The sequence below is a fragment of the Bacillus rossius genome, chromosome 1 (assembly GCF_032445375.1).
Source record: "Bacillus rossius redtenbacheri isolate Brsri chromosome 1, Brsri_v3, whole genome shotgun sequence".
Classification (NCBI taxonomy): Eukaryota; Metazoa; Arthropoda; class Insecta; order Phasmatodea; family Bacillidae; genus Bacillus; species Bacillus rossius.
In genome coordinates this window covers 94,404,798-94,422,020 of record NC_086330.1, presented here as the reverse complement: position 1 = coordinate 94,422,020, position 17,223 = coordinate 94,404,798, and the positions used below count along the sequence as shown (strand labels likewise).

Genomic DNA, 17,223 nt, shown 5'->3' with positions numbered 1-17,223 from the left:
GACCAAAAACATAATGGAATTTTCTCTCTCTCTCTCTCTCTCTCTCCCCCCCCCCCCCCCTTTTTTTATACACCAAAATAACAATGAGACTATTATGTGAAAATACATGATAAGCGATCCACTCTTCCTTTCAGAAAAATGACCCCTTCTTATAAATATTTCAACATTTAACTTTACTCTATTACAATGTTATGAAATTCTTTCTACCCACCCCCAACATCAAATAAAAAGTGCTATTCCTCATTTCAAATCAACAAAAATGACACGAGACACAACCTACGTGTTCTCAAACATTTTTATTACTTCCTCAGAATTCTAACAATTTGCATTAAGCATAACATTTGGCACTGAACATATGTTTAAAACAAAAGTAGAAACAATATATAGAAAAAGGTTGTATTACCAAATGTGCAGTGCAATAACACTTTTAGAAATTAAAATTTATATATAATAAAAAAGTTCATTTGCAATAAAATCATTAATTCAACATAAAATGCATTTTTCTAAGTCAAATCATGCAGTGTTAAACAGCCACAAACAGGTAAGCAGGAGACAACACACAGATTTGAAACACATCTCATCTTTGCAACCCTTTCATTACTGTGCTATGCAAGTGAAAACACCTCACTAGAGAACATTAAAATAATATACACTTTCCTGAAAATTAACAATTTATTCCTTTACAAAACAAAACTAAAAAAAAAGACAGCTTCCCTTTCAGGAATGTGTGTGTGAACACCCTCTCATGCTGTAAGCCAATATGACGGCAAGAAAATGTACAGCCCAATTCATGAGCTGATGTTTGTTGCAATATTTTTTAACGTGGAGTACGTAAATCATTTAAAAAAAAGAAAACTTGGAAGTGTTTATTTTTAATTGTCGCAAAAATTCTGATCATTTCTGTGTTGCATTGAACTCTTAAGAGGCTGCAAAAAAAACCGTATTAAAGGAACTAGGTGACTAGAGCTGTCAAAAGCTTGTGCAACTAACATGCAGCTACAAGTTGCATGTGAACTCTTCTTGGGGAATTAAAAATAAAGGTTACATACAAACACGGGTGGTTAATTGGGTACTTGGTGTCAATACTAGAGACTAGCAAAAACTGTGAAAATTGTAAAACATTGCAATGAATGTACAGAACAAAAAGTTATTACCATAATTTTACTATTATACATTCAAGGTGCTGTTCACATTATAAAGATCCTAAGAAAAATCCCCTAAAACCTTTTTATTAAAAAAATGGCATTACTGAATACTCAAATATCAAATGAAAAGATCTTTCAGGAGTTTGAAAATGAATACTCAGATTTAAACAAGTTCTTTAATTCGACACATTCGAGACCCCTGCTATATTGGATTATCAAATTTAATGGTAATACTAAAGAAAAATTTATAAAAATTTTTAAAACAAGTTAAATCTGCTTTACCAGGTCTGCCACCGAGATATGTTTTAAATCCTGTTTGAAGTATTTAAAAATACTGTAATATTTGGAAATTAAATCTACAATAAGTTTTGCAGTAATTTTATTTTAATGTAGTAAACTAAAATGTTCAAATTACAGGCTTAAGCAATATGTTTTCTTGCTGAAATAACATTTAATTATTACAAGTGGTTCAGAACATGAAATTTGTAGTCTTAGATTCTGGAAATGGTGTTAAGGGAAGGTAGGTTAGGTCATTTATGAGTTATAAAATAAAGCACAATACATTAAAACAGTTTGAGACAGTACCAAAAGTTTCCCTTGCCATTAAACTTAACATCGCTTGTTTAATACTTTTGGGATTATTAAATATGCCCACTTAAAAACCACTAAAGTAACACAAAAAAATTTATGTTTTCTATCATAAATCTTGACCCATTACATGCCCACAGTGAGCATGTACACTAAATTTAGGTGTTTTTTCATGGATGCGTGGCACGTCAAGCAGTGTTGTAACATCTAACTTGTCAAATATGTATTGGGCCATTTACAGCAACTATGGTACTACATTCGAAGTTATTGTACCGTAACATTTAACTTGCACAATATGTATCAGGCCATTTATGGTAACTATGGAACTTGGTCCTAGTATGTTTTCACTTCACGTATCATGCAACATTTTCAGCTAGGTTGACCGTAAATAATAAACGTATCTTTCATACATGTGTTACTTTTTGATAATACACGGTACAAATTAATTATGTTCGTGTGGATAAGGATATTTGTACCCCATTTTGAGAAACAGTTGTAAGTACACTTACATCCTTATAATTTTGATTATGCTAACTTATATTAACATAAACAATCTACATGAAATTACAACTACTGTGCAGACCTGGAAAAAAAGGGTCACGTAAATTTAGGAAAAATTACTTAACCCTATTTAACAGTAGGAAATAGTTTTAATGCAAGTTAAATATTTCAGGAAATTTTTAACTTACTAATTTCTTTGAAAATGATCATATTCACAAATTTCTGTTTTCATTCAATAATATTCATGAATTTTTAGTTATTTCATGAAGTATTTTTTATAATTATTAAATAGATAATCGGGAACATGATTATTACCGTAGCGCATGGGCGTAGATCCCGGGGGGGCCAGGGGGGCCCGGGCCCCCCCTGGAATTAATGGGCCCCTCCTTGGGGGGGCCCACTTCGTGATTTTAAAGTTAATGGTGTACACACACACACATATATATATATATATATATATATCAGATTATTATTTACAACGACCACAGACACTTTGACATGCTTTATATTCCTACCTTTGAGTTCCGTTGTTATTTTCCCCTACCCCTTCTGCGAAAGCCACGGTATGGAGTTTTCCAGTGAGAACTTTGAAACCCTTATTTCCTAGAAACCGTTCATTCCAAAGGACGAAGCTAGGGTAGGGTTCCGTTAGCATTTCCTCCACATTGTTACCCACACTACCTTGTCCTCTGAAACGACAGTATTAAAGGTTTCAGGTAGGTAGTCTGTTTTTAAAGTGGTTTTGCTCTCGTGTGCGCCAGTCTTCTGCTTTCTTGGCAAACATCAACATGGATAATTTCGTGACGCGGAAGAAACGGAAAACAGAATCTGATTCTCACCTGGTAAGCTTGATTGTTTTATAAGTAGTGACTATTATTTAGGTAATATATTTTATTTAAGTGATTATGTAACGTTATTTTTCCAGTAAATAAACAACTTAATACTTTAACAGTAATTATAGCAGAATTTAGTTTATTTACGAACTGAAACTTATATACCATTACTGGAATTTTTTTTAGCTTATCTCCATTCTGTAAGGCTAGCTGCTCTGTACGTTACATGTGAATATACAGGGAATAATTTTTTTCCTCGTCAATATGGAATTTAAAATCACTCCCGTTTTATTATCAAACGATAATTTTCACAATTCATGGCCGATAATCACTTTATAACATTTGTTATTTGATAACTGCAACACTGCACGAGTAAACAAAAGTAAGATTGAGAAAGAAGTATTTAAACGTTACACATCCGTATTTAAGTTAATAAGGAAGCAAACGCGTCTCTTTAATAACTAATCAAGCGGTATATTTTAACTAAATAATATTCACTGCCAAAATACTGATTATATTAAAAATAAGCCGAGAAATGTATGTGGTTCAATTAGCTGTAGGATAAATTTCATAGTTCTATCTACGAGATTTTTCATTAGTGTCATTAAGTTTTTTTTTTCTTTTTTACCTGGTTGATGCATTTACTAAATAAAAGAGTCTTTAAGGGTTTTAATATGATTTGATCGTTCATTTGATGTTGATCCGTTTATTAGCTTTGGAGCTTTGGGTTTTTAGGGCGCATCAAAAACTGTGAACAAAGAATTTCACAAACAGCATTTGAATCGCAGTAATTATTAAAAAACCCGACAAAGTGCGAGTCGAACTCGCGCACGAAGGGTTCCGTACCATTATCTATAAAAACTGCAAAAAAAATCATGTCTGTTGTATGGGATTGGGAGCCCCTCTTAAATATTTATTTTAAAGTGAATATATAACTAAATATTCTGTGAATATTTCAAGCGTCTACCTTTTGCCGTTTTCAATATCAAGCAAAAACGAACAAAAAAATCACGTTGGTTGCATGGGAGCCTCCTTAAATATTTATTTTACTATGTTTTTAGTATTTGTGTCTAACTATCACGGTTCATGAGATACAGCCTGGTGACAGACGGACGGACAGCGTTATATTCACGTATATTATTTTAATAGATTTTTTCATGGATATTTTATGTATTTAGGTTAGCAAATTATTCAAACATGTTTGAGAGATCATTTCTTATAGTCATTAATTAATAATTACTAAAACATATGTTGCTCTGCTTTATTGTTAATATCACTTACGTAAAAATAAAGTGTATAACATACGAGCTTATCATCCAGAGAAGACTTGTTTCGGTTGACCTCTAGCGCAAAATTCTTAAACCACAGAATTCACGGGCCCCCCCCTGGAAATCCTACAGATTTGCGCCCATGCCGTAGCGCATCAGCCCGATTTGAGCAGCAGCGGGAGGCAGATATTATATTATATTATTATTTCCTTAATTGCAGACAGGATTTTAAAAAATTACCTATTAGAAAAGGAACGTAAAATGTGATTTAAACTGAACACGATGACTTGATTGGCAGATGCTACCAGGAAGGATGAAAAGATAACCAGATATCTCTATCTCATGGCCAGTGCTGATTCAGGCATTCAGCAGTCGAAAAAAAAAAACTTTCTTTGTTCTATCAACTCGCCCTCACTCCCAAGCCTTCAAGGGCACAGGTGTTAAAAGAGTTAATGACCGTTACGTTATATATCTCTTGTATTGTTCTTAGAATATTTTCATACTCCTAGTCCGTTTCCTGGTAGGACATATTTCCCTTCATACCACTTTCTGCAACACCTATTCAAACAGCCTTAGCAGTTCCACCCCTGTGACTCACATCCCAACCACAGATTTGAAATAATTAATGAAACGGTAGAATGAAATAGCATCAACTAAATACATTTTCCCAACAGTTACTAAATGTATTACAATTAGCAAACATAATCTAAGATTTCTCCAGGTTTTACTAATGTAATTGTTTCCCTCTATGTAATTCCATTTAGACTTCAATACTGTGCATGTGAACATCGCAACTATTAACCCATAAAAATGTATTTTTATTTATCCTTTTAATAAGTTTTCCTATGTAAGAACTAAGAAGCACATCTTTTTTGGTTCTTCCAATATTTTCTTAAGACCGTTTTCCTGTATGAGCATTGGCAATTCCTTATTGTTTGTTCAAATGAAATTTTCTCATAGCAAGTTTATTTCATCAATCAATCATTTTTCTGTCTACTTTTAAGACTTTCTTTTTCAAAGTTTCATTTTGCTGAGCAGCTAAACAATTTTTCGTATGAATAATGTGTGTTGCCTCCTTTCATGCCGCCAAAGATATTTCAACACACTGTAATCTCATATATACTTTCTGCCTGTATGTCAATAAAGCTTTTAACATTTGCTTGGTGTTACAGCTGTATTTCACTAAGCATGCCTGGTAGCTTAACCAGCACGTTTCATAGTTAATCATCAAGATAACGATATTTTACAGAAAGTGATATATGAATTGTGTGAACAATCTTTTAAGAATGTGTGTCACAGAATCTATATATAAAAGATTATATAATATAACCAATTTGATACTAATATGTTAATTCCTTGAACAACCTTAAATCATTAACTATGTGTGTTTGTTGGCGAGATTCCTAAAACCCAATGTTTTGCTAAAACCGGTTATCATTGTAAATATGTTATATTTTAATAGGGCAATTTTCCTAAAGTATATATAAAGTAAACACATCACTGGGGAGGGACATCACACGGCTCTTTCGGTAGAAGCTTGGAGTTATCATTCTTCAGGACCACTAGGTGATTCCCTCATGGACTGCAGCTACGAGGCGTATGCTGGAATGGACTACTAGACTACGGCTGGCTATAGTTGTTCTGGAACTAGGCTTCCAGCAATCAATTCGGCATCTGAAAAGTTGAAGTAATAGGAATGGTCTCACCGAATCGAGACAGATTATTCATCGGACGAGACGTTGGTTTGTCGGCGACCCATGTTGGTCGTTTCGGCAGGAACCATACATCAAGACGTCACATGGGTGGGTAGAAACAGATGAAATTTTAATAAATATGCAAACCATGCATATCGCAAGTTATGATTATCTTAGAATATCTATCGTCTATGTAGGGTGCCGAAAATATGTAAGAACACGCAAACTAGCACAAGAACTAAGGTCATTTCACCATTGCTGAATATTACATTCTCTCCCAACCATACACTGCCATATTTCCTTTTTTAATATCTCACTTGTCGTAGCAACCCCAGGCGAAAACCAAAGAAGACTGGTTACCACAGCACAGAGAGCGATGTGGATTCGATAATTTTGTCTATGACATAATGCTTGGCTCATGAACTGTAATAAAACTGAATACTATCCCAAAGAAATGTGTAGATGACCAAATAGAAACAAGCCTAGGAGTTTGGATTAAATTAAAAAGTGTATCCTGGGTTGTTAGAACTCACATTTAAATATCAATTAAATAATAATAATATGACACACATAACAGTAAATACTCTTGAGTAGTTACAACATACCCGTTCAAAATTTCATAAACAGTTGAATATTTGGTTTTGCCATGCAAACAATTTAACTATTTTTAACATTTTTCATCATAACGTTATTCGTATTACAAAAATTTATACGACAAAACTGTCACTTTTTCCATTATAACACATCACTAGTTTGAAATACATGGCTTCAAAAAAACAATTTATGAATATGACTCTTCTGATGTTTTAGCATACCTAGAACATTTACCTCACTCCTGTACCCTGTACTTAAGTACTTGCATTAAATAGTGCTTTGGGGTAAATCGCTTTGGTCTGTTGATTGAAGGCTCGAAAGTGTCATTCATGGCACCACACGTAATGGGAATGGTTCACCACTGTCTCCATGTTTCTCACCAGAGGAATAAACTGTAAATATTTACAGGAACATTTGTAATTTAAATGAGAAAATATTGACCCAATGATTGTAAGTATCTGCAAATGTCCCTGTTTATCCATGAATCCATTTTACTCTTCAAATATTTGTAAATGTACCTGTGGACTGTAACCTAAAATGAAAAAAGACAAAAATGTTTAACTAAGTGGATCTGTAGGAGCCGGGTTGCAGAATGTGCCGAATGATAGATTATGGAACTAACACCTTGAACTGTACTTGGTAATGTAGTTCTACTGCAGTTATTTCAAGTTCCAAAAGATGTAGTCACTAGTCCTGAAACTCCAAGTATGCACTGCACATGGCTCCCAAAAACAAACGAGATAATATCACAAAGGTCACTTGGAGTTACTTAAACAATTGACTTCTGCCAATAAAAATCAATTGAATATAAACCACTTATTACACGTAACTGGTGCAAAACTTAAGTAAATGAGTTTTTACATTAAGTATGCCAATCATTTCAGCTAGTGACGTGTCGGTGATAATTTTTTCCCTGTTCTCGGTTTCGTTGCGGTTCTAAAAATCAATTATTGGTCCTAGACTAACTATCAACCAATTTCCAGTCTCACCAAGATACAGGAAGATGGCATTATTTGTTCTTTATAACTTCTAAGTGCCCCACTTTAATATAATTCCACAAGTCACCTAGTACCTAGAGAACAGATTAATATCTCAATACATAACTAAAGTACCTCAGAACCTACATCCTGTAGTGCAGCTGAATCTAGTAAAAAATATTAGGTAACATCTGTAGAGTAGTTTGTTTTTAAGATTTTTAAAAGTACATTGAGCCTGTGATATTTTACCACAGGGGATTGCAGCACTAAGAACTCTTTTTTACGTTCAGACATTTTGTGCCAGCGCCAGAGGCACCTTTCCATCTGCCATCTGGGCGGGCTGGCACAAGGGGGTGGGGGAAGGGGAGGAAGACTTATTGCTGTCTGCCCTTTGACAAATTTCAAAGATTTACGAACATTTCTTTCATTACGGGCTTGAAGGGTAGTTAGAAGACATGTTCATTGAATGCAACATAAGTCCCCTTACAACTATGTTTTTTCTGTAATTCTATTGTATTTTCACCGGGGAAAGTTTAGCTGCATTAAGCTTTCAGTGTTATCTGTGGTACCAAGATTGTTTATAAAGTTCTCGGTGCCGTTTAATTTTCCGAGAACCGGCGGGACTGAGAACTGGGAACAATGCAGCACCAATTTCTTCTCAAACTTACCCGGTTTCTGAAGGTTCCCTCGTTTTTACTTTGGCTAACTTCCTTGCTTCCCCTGCTGCACTTAAAATCTTTAATAAAAGTGGATGTAAGGAACACCAAGAGGTACTTTTGTGTTCTTAAATGTTATCACGACTCCGAACGTAAACTCCCAAGGTAAAACCATATTCTCAATATAATAGAGTTTATATGACTGGTATATAGGCTTCTGCGAATCTAGGATTTTTTATCTCGAATCGAATCACGAATCGAATCTTTAAAGATACCCGAACCTCAAATCTTTTTCTTTGAATTTTAGTCAACAGTAATAAATACTAATTTTGTACATAAATATGTTACCCAATAAACCTTTTATTTATCATTTTTCATTGCAATTGCAATATCATTTCAGAGTAACTAATACTTATATTATGTTGCATAAAATACAAAACTATTGTTATATGCATGCTTGTAATATTAAAAGTAGACCTTCATGCATAGTCTGTAAATAGTACTTTAAAATAATACCAACACTTTTATAACAATATGTAAAAATAATAATGCCAATAAAAAATACACAAACTTTGTAGTTTCTTCCAAATTTGGTAAAACTTACAGCTATAAATACACTCAAAACAAAGACAAATAAGAAATAAGTACACTTTCTTACATGCTTCATAATATATTACGCAGTTTTACAATCAGTGATAGCTAGTTACTTTCTGACTAAAGCAAAGAAGCCTAAAACCACAGGTCAATTATCAAAGCATACTAATAAATCCTTAATTTCATACATTTTTAGTGCACTGAATCTTGACATAGTAAAAAAAAAAAGCACATCCTAAAATATTTGACTTTCTAGACACAAAATGTAGAATACTAAAACAAATAATATCAGTAATGGCAGCTTCATTAATATAAAGCACAGTATATGAAGTAAAGTTTTATTTTTCAGTGACACTAATTTCAATATTCAGTTCTGCTATATTTCTATCACTGGACTTGGAGTGAAACTGGAACAGGTGAGATTATTTATTCTTAAAATTATCATGAAGGAATGTCAGCTGCTCTACATGGTCTGGACACAGTAGCTCCCTTCTTTCTGTCAATATTGCCAAATGCAGAAAACATTCTTTCGCTTGCAACTTGTGTCGCTGGAATGGGCAAATATCTATTGGCAACTTCAGAAATTTTTGGGTACTGATGTTTGTTTTGCTTCCACCACTCATATGGGTTAATACTTCTTGCTACACAGGGTGATGTAAAGCAAGTACATAGTGATTTCTGCTTCTTCCTGTCGAGGTGGTGGTGTTTCTCGCATAGGTATATCATCTAGTGCTGCCTACAATTATGAAGAGGAAATGAATGATTTTTCACATTCTTCAGGTTTGAATTCAGGTGGATGATAAAGATTGCATTCTTGTTTGAGGAGGAAGTGTGCATTCACCTTCTCTTCGTGACTAAAGAGAGCATCCTTGAACCTTGGGTCAACAATTGTACAGATGACATTGACACTATCCTTTTTGTACAGAAGAAATCTTGATTTCAAACATTTCATCAAACATCTGGCAAAAGGAACCCCTGGTTGAAAAGAGTTTTTTTAAAACAAATAGCACAAGTGTTGCATCTAGACAGTGTAGTGTTGGAATTATCATGCTTGCCGTGGGGTATAAATTACCACAAGCATTTTCAGTGGCTTCAGAAAATGGTCTTAGCACACCAACCACACTATCAACAAGCTTCCATTCAGTATTTGAAAAACAATGTCTGCACTGGAAGATGTCAGTTCAGCTACTACAGCTTCTTTAAGTGGAATCAGCCTCTCCAGCATTGGTAACTCTGAAGACCAACGTGTGTCAAAATGTTTGATTAACTTCAAGCATGGCAAGTTTTTGGCATTCAGTTCAGCTTCAAGTCGGGCAGAGGCAACAGAACTCCTAGAATAGTGTGCAACAATACTGCGACAGGGTGTCTACTGGTCACGGAAGTCACGGAAGTCATGGAAAAGTCATGGAATTTGGGGTAGGGTCACGGAAGTCACCGAAAAGTCACGAAGTTTGGAAAGAGGGCACCGATTTTTTTTGTGGAGAACATAAATGTGATGTAACTCGCAAAAACCTCTGGAACACCTGTTTACTTGCCCTCCCTTCGATAGAGATAACGGCTGAAATATCCATCTTTCTCGCTATCTATCTCACTGCGCCGTCCGTAGTGTTTTTTCTTTGTCAAGTGCAAGCGAGGAGAAAAGAATACCGATCGATTACATGATGTAACAAACGTACGAGAACTATTGTGTACGTACTAGTACAATGGGACCATATATCTTACCAACAAGAGCAAACCCAAACATTAAGTGTAGGATAATAATCGTGTTTGTACCACGTGCGAGTATCGTGGGACGCCCAGGGCTGACAAGCACACTTCGAAAGCTGTTGCGTTGTTAATTATTTATTTAAGGAACAGATATATCGTTTCCGCCCTTTTTTTTATTCAGTGAGGATGTAAGGTTTTGTATGTAGGAATATGTTTTTTTTTTAAATAATGACGCTGTAACTGCTAGACTGGTTCTCACTTTCACCTACGCTTCGATCAATGTTGGCAATATGTTATATGCTTTGCTCTCACATGAAACAACTGCGTTTGTTTGGATTATTCGCGGACGGTATTTTTTGGTGTCCTTGCAGTTATAGTTTATTATGTTTCAGCCAAACATAATTTATAATTAATAATATGCCGGCGTACAACAGTTTGGGGAGGTTAAGTTTATTTTTTTTTGATTTCGTGGCCGCTACGTTTTATGACGCATTATTTACAATTAGTAAACGGCCGGCGTTTTTTGTAATGATATTTCTTTGTGAAAGAAGTAGAAATGGGCCCCATTCTCACTAATTAACAATCGGTAATTTATTTTTTATTAAAATTACAGTGAGTTGGTTAAGTGTGTATATTTTCATGTAGGCCAATCTGTTTTAACCGCCCACAAGGCTCAATAGTTGTAGACTGCCCCACGGTTCACTATGTTGACAGTTTTTTTTAATGAATGAAGTGTTTGTATAACAGTTTTTTTACAAGATGCCGGGTAAGTGCCACTTCCAAGAGATGTGGTTGGAAGAAGAAGGATGGAGAACTTGGCTGAGAAAAGGCAAAGATAAATTTTTTGGTTTGTTCTCTTTGTAAAAAACAAATTGATGTGTCCCACTCTGGTGTGAATGCAATAAAAAGCCACGAGAAAGGCAAGAAGCATAGTGAATTTTCCAGTTGCCTGAAATCTGGAAAACAAAAAACTCTGTCTTCCTTCAGAGCTATACCCATGGATACTGACGGGCCTTCCATGAGTGTTCCTCAGGCTAATACACCCAGTCCATCTTTGCCAGAACCTAAGCCTAGCACGTCTGCTTCTAGCCAAGAACATACTGCTGAACCATCAAGGCTGTCAACTTTCCTAGTTAATGACAGTGTGACAAAAGCAGAGATTGTGTGGGCAACTCACTGTGTTTTCACACATGCTTCATCCCGCTCGGGAGAATTAGCAGTGAAGCTGTTTCCCATTATGTTCCCAGATAGCTCTCTAGCCTCTAAAATGAAAATGCATAAGGATAAAATTGCATACAGCATAACATATGGACTTGGACCCCATTTTGCGAAATGTGTGTCACATAGTGTTCAGAAAAGCCCATTTTATGCTTTGTCAATTGACGAAAGTTTAAACGATGTTTGCCAAAAGGGGCAAATGGACATTGTTGTAAAGTATTGGGATGCAGAAAACAGTTGTGTTTGTACAAAATATCTGACATCTGCTTTCCTGGAGCATTCAAAAGCTGCAGATTTGCTCAATAATCTTATTGTATGCATTGGAGAAGCTGACCTGTCTCTAGGAGGCTTGGTGCAAATTGCAACTGATGGACCCAATGTTAATTTGAAACTGATTTCCGACCTGAAAAGTTACATGAGATGTACTCTTGACAGCGAAAAAGAAATCTTGGACTTAGGCACCTGTTCATTGCACATTGTAAATGGTGCATACAAAACAGCTCATGCAAAAGTTGGTTGGCAACTTAATGAGTTTCTTAGAGCACTTTACAGTCTTTTCAAGAACTACCCATCTCGTCGTGCAGTTTATCAACAGATCACTGGCTCCAGAATGTTCCCGAAAAAGTTCTGTGCCATACGATGGACTGAAAACTCATCTGTGATGAAAAGGTGCTCAGAAATTATTCCACATCTGAAGAAATACGTTACAGACAAAGAGATTGAAAAGAATCCTCCAAACTCCCAGAACTTTCATGTGGTAAAGAAGGCCTTGTTGGAAGACCCAGTACTAGAAGCTAAGCTACATTTCTCTGCCATGATATCTGAAGAGCTGGAAGAATTTTTGACATGTTTTCAGAGAAACGATCCCCTACTGCCTTTTCTTTATCAAGAAGTTTTCCAGTTGATGAAGAACATTGCGAGTAGAGTGTTTACAAAATCTGCAATGGAAAAGGTTGTTAGTGCATCCCAGTTAAAACATTTGAATGTCAAAAATGAGACTGACCTAAGAATGCCAGATTCTATTGAAATTGGTTTTGGAGCAACATTTTGCCTAAAGAAAGTAAAAGAACTACACTCTCTTAGATTTAAAGCAGATTGCAAACAGTTTTTGTTACAGTTGTTTTCCAAGCTTGAAGAGAAAAGCCCTTTAAGGAAGCGAATTGTGCTTGGGTCCACTTGCTTATCTCCTTCAGTGATTGTCAAAGATGTCAGAACCTCGAGGGCCAAGATTGCCATTGAAGAACTTATTTCTCTCAATCACCTGTCACCAGCAGATGGGGATGTTGTGTTAAGAGAATATGCTAAGTTTTGTGCACTTCCTGAAGTTCTGAAAGCAACAAAGTTCTTTAACTGGAAAAAGGATAGCCTAGATAAGTTTTTGTTTCAACTGCTAAGCTCGGCAATGGAGAATGCCCATAACCTGTTTGTTTCTTTCATTCAGCATTTTTTGATTTGCTTTCATGGTAATGCAGCAGTTGAGAGAAGTTTTTCTTTCAATAAGGAGTTCTTAGTGGAAAATCTTCAAGAGAAATCTTTGGTTGCCCAAAGACTTGTTCATGACCATGTGTCTTCTCTTCCAGGTGGGTTTAAAAAGAAATGCTTTCTGAATGTAAGTTAGACTTAAATATTTCTTTATCAATAATTTTAAATCTCAAATTTTTTATGTTACAGGTGGAATTGAAACTTTTTCTCATACTATATCTAAACAGATGATTTTAAACTTCAGAAATGCTGCATCAAAAAGAAGAGATGACCTGACGAAGAAGAAGATTAAAGAGGATGAATCTGTGAATGCAAGGAAAAGAGCAGCACATGAAATTACGCTCTTAGAATTGAAAAAGAAAAAAGTGCTGGAAGAAAAGAAAGAAGAACTCTTAGAAATAGACAGGGATTTGAAAAAACTTAGGAACAAAATATGTTTATAAATGACAGACTATATTTCAAATACCTGTTAGTTTCGCCTATTTATTTATTTGTAAATTAAGTCATTATCGATTATTTGGATTTATTTTTCATTACCCTCCAAAGCTGCTTAAAGTAAAACTTTTTTAAGGTCAAGTTTAGCATTTTAAACTGCATGTGATCCCATTTATTTAACAATAAGCTTAACTGTTGATAAGTAAACTAGACCTATATTCAATATCCGTTTTAATTTAATACAATTTTTAGTAAAAAAAAGTCACCAAAAGTCACTGATTTTTGGAAAGGAAGACCAGTAGACACCCTGTGCGACCTTTATCTAGTACCTTTTTGTCATTTTCTGACTGATCTATACCATCTTTAATTGCCAGCTGGAGAGAGTGAGCAAAACATGGTCTATGTATCCACTTTGTATTCTCAATTGCAGAACGTAGATTTTGTGCATTGTCAGTTACCATAAATGGTATGCATTTTCACAGTAATGTGTTCTTCAAGTCCAGGAATGTTCCAAGTGGCAGTCATATCTGACAGGAGTTTCCTCAAATTAGCAGATGTGTGTGAGCCTTCAATTGCAACAATGCCCAAAGTAAATTGTTTACCATCGAACGGTACCGCTCCCTTGTTCTAAAGTTGAATCCATGCTTCCACCGGAGGACCACGCAAGTAATTGCGACTGATATATGTTCACGGAATTGTCCATACACACGTCACCGCACCAGTCCTACATCCCACAACACGTATTGTGTGCACGGCACACCCATTGTTCGTGGTAATCTTCAACCAACCACCGAAGTTACTCCTAAGTTCCGCACATAACGAACTCTCAAAAAACACGAACCGAACAGACAGAAAATGGCGCCTGGTAACGGTATTCTTCCACAGTCAGTGTCACCAACACTCAAAAGTTAAATTACCTCCTAACATCATTTATAGACTAGTTTATACGAAACATAAATCCTACTAATAAACGCGAAAGTTTGTAACTATGGATGGATGGATGGATGGATGTTTGTTACTCTTTCACATAAAAACTAATGAATGGATTTGAATGAAATTTGGCCTACAGCTAGCTTATAACCTGGATTAACACATAGACCCCATATTAATATGAAATTCCATCCCTAAGGGAGTGAAAAAGTGATAATTTCATTTTATAACAGAAAAAATCATAGGTCATAGACATACAGTGAGTGAGTGTCATTTATCTATGTCTAACACATGATCATACACATAGTAAGGTCTGGCAAATTAGTACTTTTCTCCTTGGTGAGACCAGTCCGCTTAGTGGAGCTCGCAGTGACTAGCAAAATAAAGGCTCTAATAATAGTTCTGTTCTTAACTTCATCAATAGATAGAGTTGCCTTGAATTTTAAACGTACCATCGTTTGATGCGTTTGTCATGTCTAATTTTCGTTTGTTTGTACCGTATGCATTCCTATAGCATTCATCCGATTGCGATGAAATTTTGGTGATTCGATATGCGCATGTCCATGAAGGCTACTGAGACGGTATAACTATTTTTCAATAGTTGGAGCACGAATTGTGTCAAAAAAATTGTTTATTTCATTTTATATAGCGGCACTCCGTCTGTTTTTGTTGTATAAGTGCGCACGCATGACACAATATATTTAAATATAAGAGACAAAGATAGAGTGATATATATATATATATATAGAGTGAGATAGAGACGGAGAGATAAGTTGAGATAGAGCGAGGTATAGAGAATGAAATGGGTTAGATAAAGAGATATACCTATAGATGTATAGAGCTATATAGACATATATAGATGATAGAGATAGTGGGAAGTATATATGTAGATATAAAGAGATAAATAGAGATAGATACATAGATGTATATAGATGTAGACAGAGATAAATATGTATATAGAGATGGATAGATGATTTGTATATGTGGAACTATGTACTTCAAACATATTACAAAACAAAACTGAATGAGTCATTGCAATGCAGGCCGAGCATTGGCTAGATAATGGAATCTTATCAATATTAGTAATCTCTTATTTTTCAGCTTTTTTCTATATTGCTTTATAAAGTCTAAATTACATACAGACCAGGTAAATAACTATAAACTGGCAGAACGTCTGTCGGGATCTGAAAGTGATATAAATTAATTTTCACACTTGACATTCAAATTAAGAACATAATTACTAACTACATCTGATTTCGAAAAAGTCCCCTTCACCCTGTGTTCAGCCAGGGCAACGCCGGGTATTGCAGCTATTGTTTTATAATTAAAGTCAACTGCATAGTGACATGTCAGTGAAGCATAACTGTCTGTTGCTCGTGACGTCCAATTGTCTGTTGTTAAACTAATGGAACCAACTTGGGCAATATCTTTTTCAAGGACACAAATGATTTTTTTCTTTTTTGTTTGCATACATAGTAGGCACAACATTTCTTGAGAAGGTTGTACTCGATGGAACTACATAGTTTGGTTTTAAATTATGTATCAAATCCCTAAATCCCTGTTCTTCCACAAAATGGTAAGGCAGGAATGATGAAACAAGCATGTGACAATAAGATTTGTTACCTTCTTGGCTTCATTGCTACTTGGATCCAGTGGAGTTGTTTTCGAAAACATAGATGTGTTTTCTGATTTTTTGCCCCATGAGAATTTTTTCCCTGCTGAAGTTTGACACTTGACTGAGACATTTTTTTCAGCTAGGTATTCAGTATATTCAGTTACATGGCATCTTTGAATGTGAAGAATAAGACACGTTGTTGTACCTAGAGGAGCAGGTCAGACATTCAATAATTCAATGTATTGCATATTTGCATGAATTTTACATAAAAACAAAATACCTATATACTTTTAAACCACATTAACGTTTAAGTTTAAATGTAAACAATTTACAGATTTTAACATCCAGTATAAAAATTGAAATTTTAGTTAAGCGAAAATAATTAACAATGATACCAGCAATTACTCATTAAAACATTAATATTTTGTTTTAATTTTTATTCAATGTGCACAGAAAAGGTCAAAATATTATGTTGCTGCACAGATCTAGTTAACAAAAAAATTAAACAACCACGATATTCGGTAAAGTATATACATAATTACTTGGAGTTTTGATGTTCTTTTTGCAATGTTTGTACATTGCTGTTTTTTCATCCACAACTTCATAGTGTTTCCACATAGACTTGTTCAATTTTCGTTTTGTTTTTGACTCAATCTCTGGCTGGATGCTGCCGCTCTGTACCGATTCAGGCTCAGAGGTACTTTGGTCTTCCATTGCTATCAGTACTGTATCCATGTCCAATACAGTAAAACAATGGCCAAGGCAGACGGTACACTGCTAGGGTAGACAAGCGTGGCCGAGCAGACGTAAAATATAATTAAGTAGATTCTGGTTGTCCTGCAACTGAGTAAAAGTGAATAACATGAATTACTAACGCATTAGAGTATATTAAACATTCAATAGTATCGGTTTTATGTGGCAGTAAATGTTTCAAGTCACTACAAAACACTGCGCAAAAAGATATTTTACGAGTTCGCATTCTGTGG

General features: G+C 35.1%; 1 protein-coding gene across 3 annotated transcripts in view; it reads right to left on the bottom strand.

Annotated features, from left to right (window-relative positions):
* Positions 1 to 277: 277 nt before the first annotated feature.
* Positions 278 to 17,223, bottom strand: part of LOC134540265 (uncharacterized) — a 112,073-nt gene continuing 95,127 nt past the window's right edge. The window contains exons 10-11 of one of the 3 annotated variants that reach the window (XR_010076437.1): positions 16,246 to 17,223; positions 278 to 7,015 (exon numbers count right to left, since the gene is read on the bottom strand). The exon at positions 16,246 to 17,223 is cut by the window's right edge and continues 20,270 nt beyond it. The gene's annotated coding sequence lies outside the window, so the exon portion shown is untranslated. The other 2 variants (XR_010076436.1, XM_063382924.1) reach the window with 2 other exon arrangements.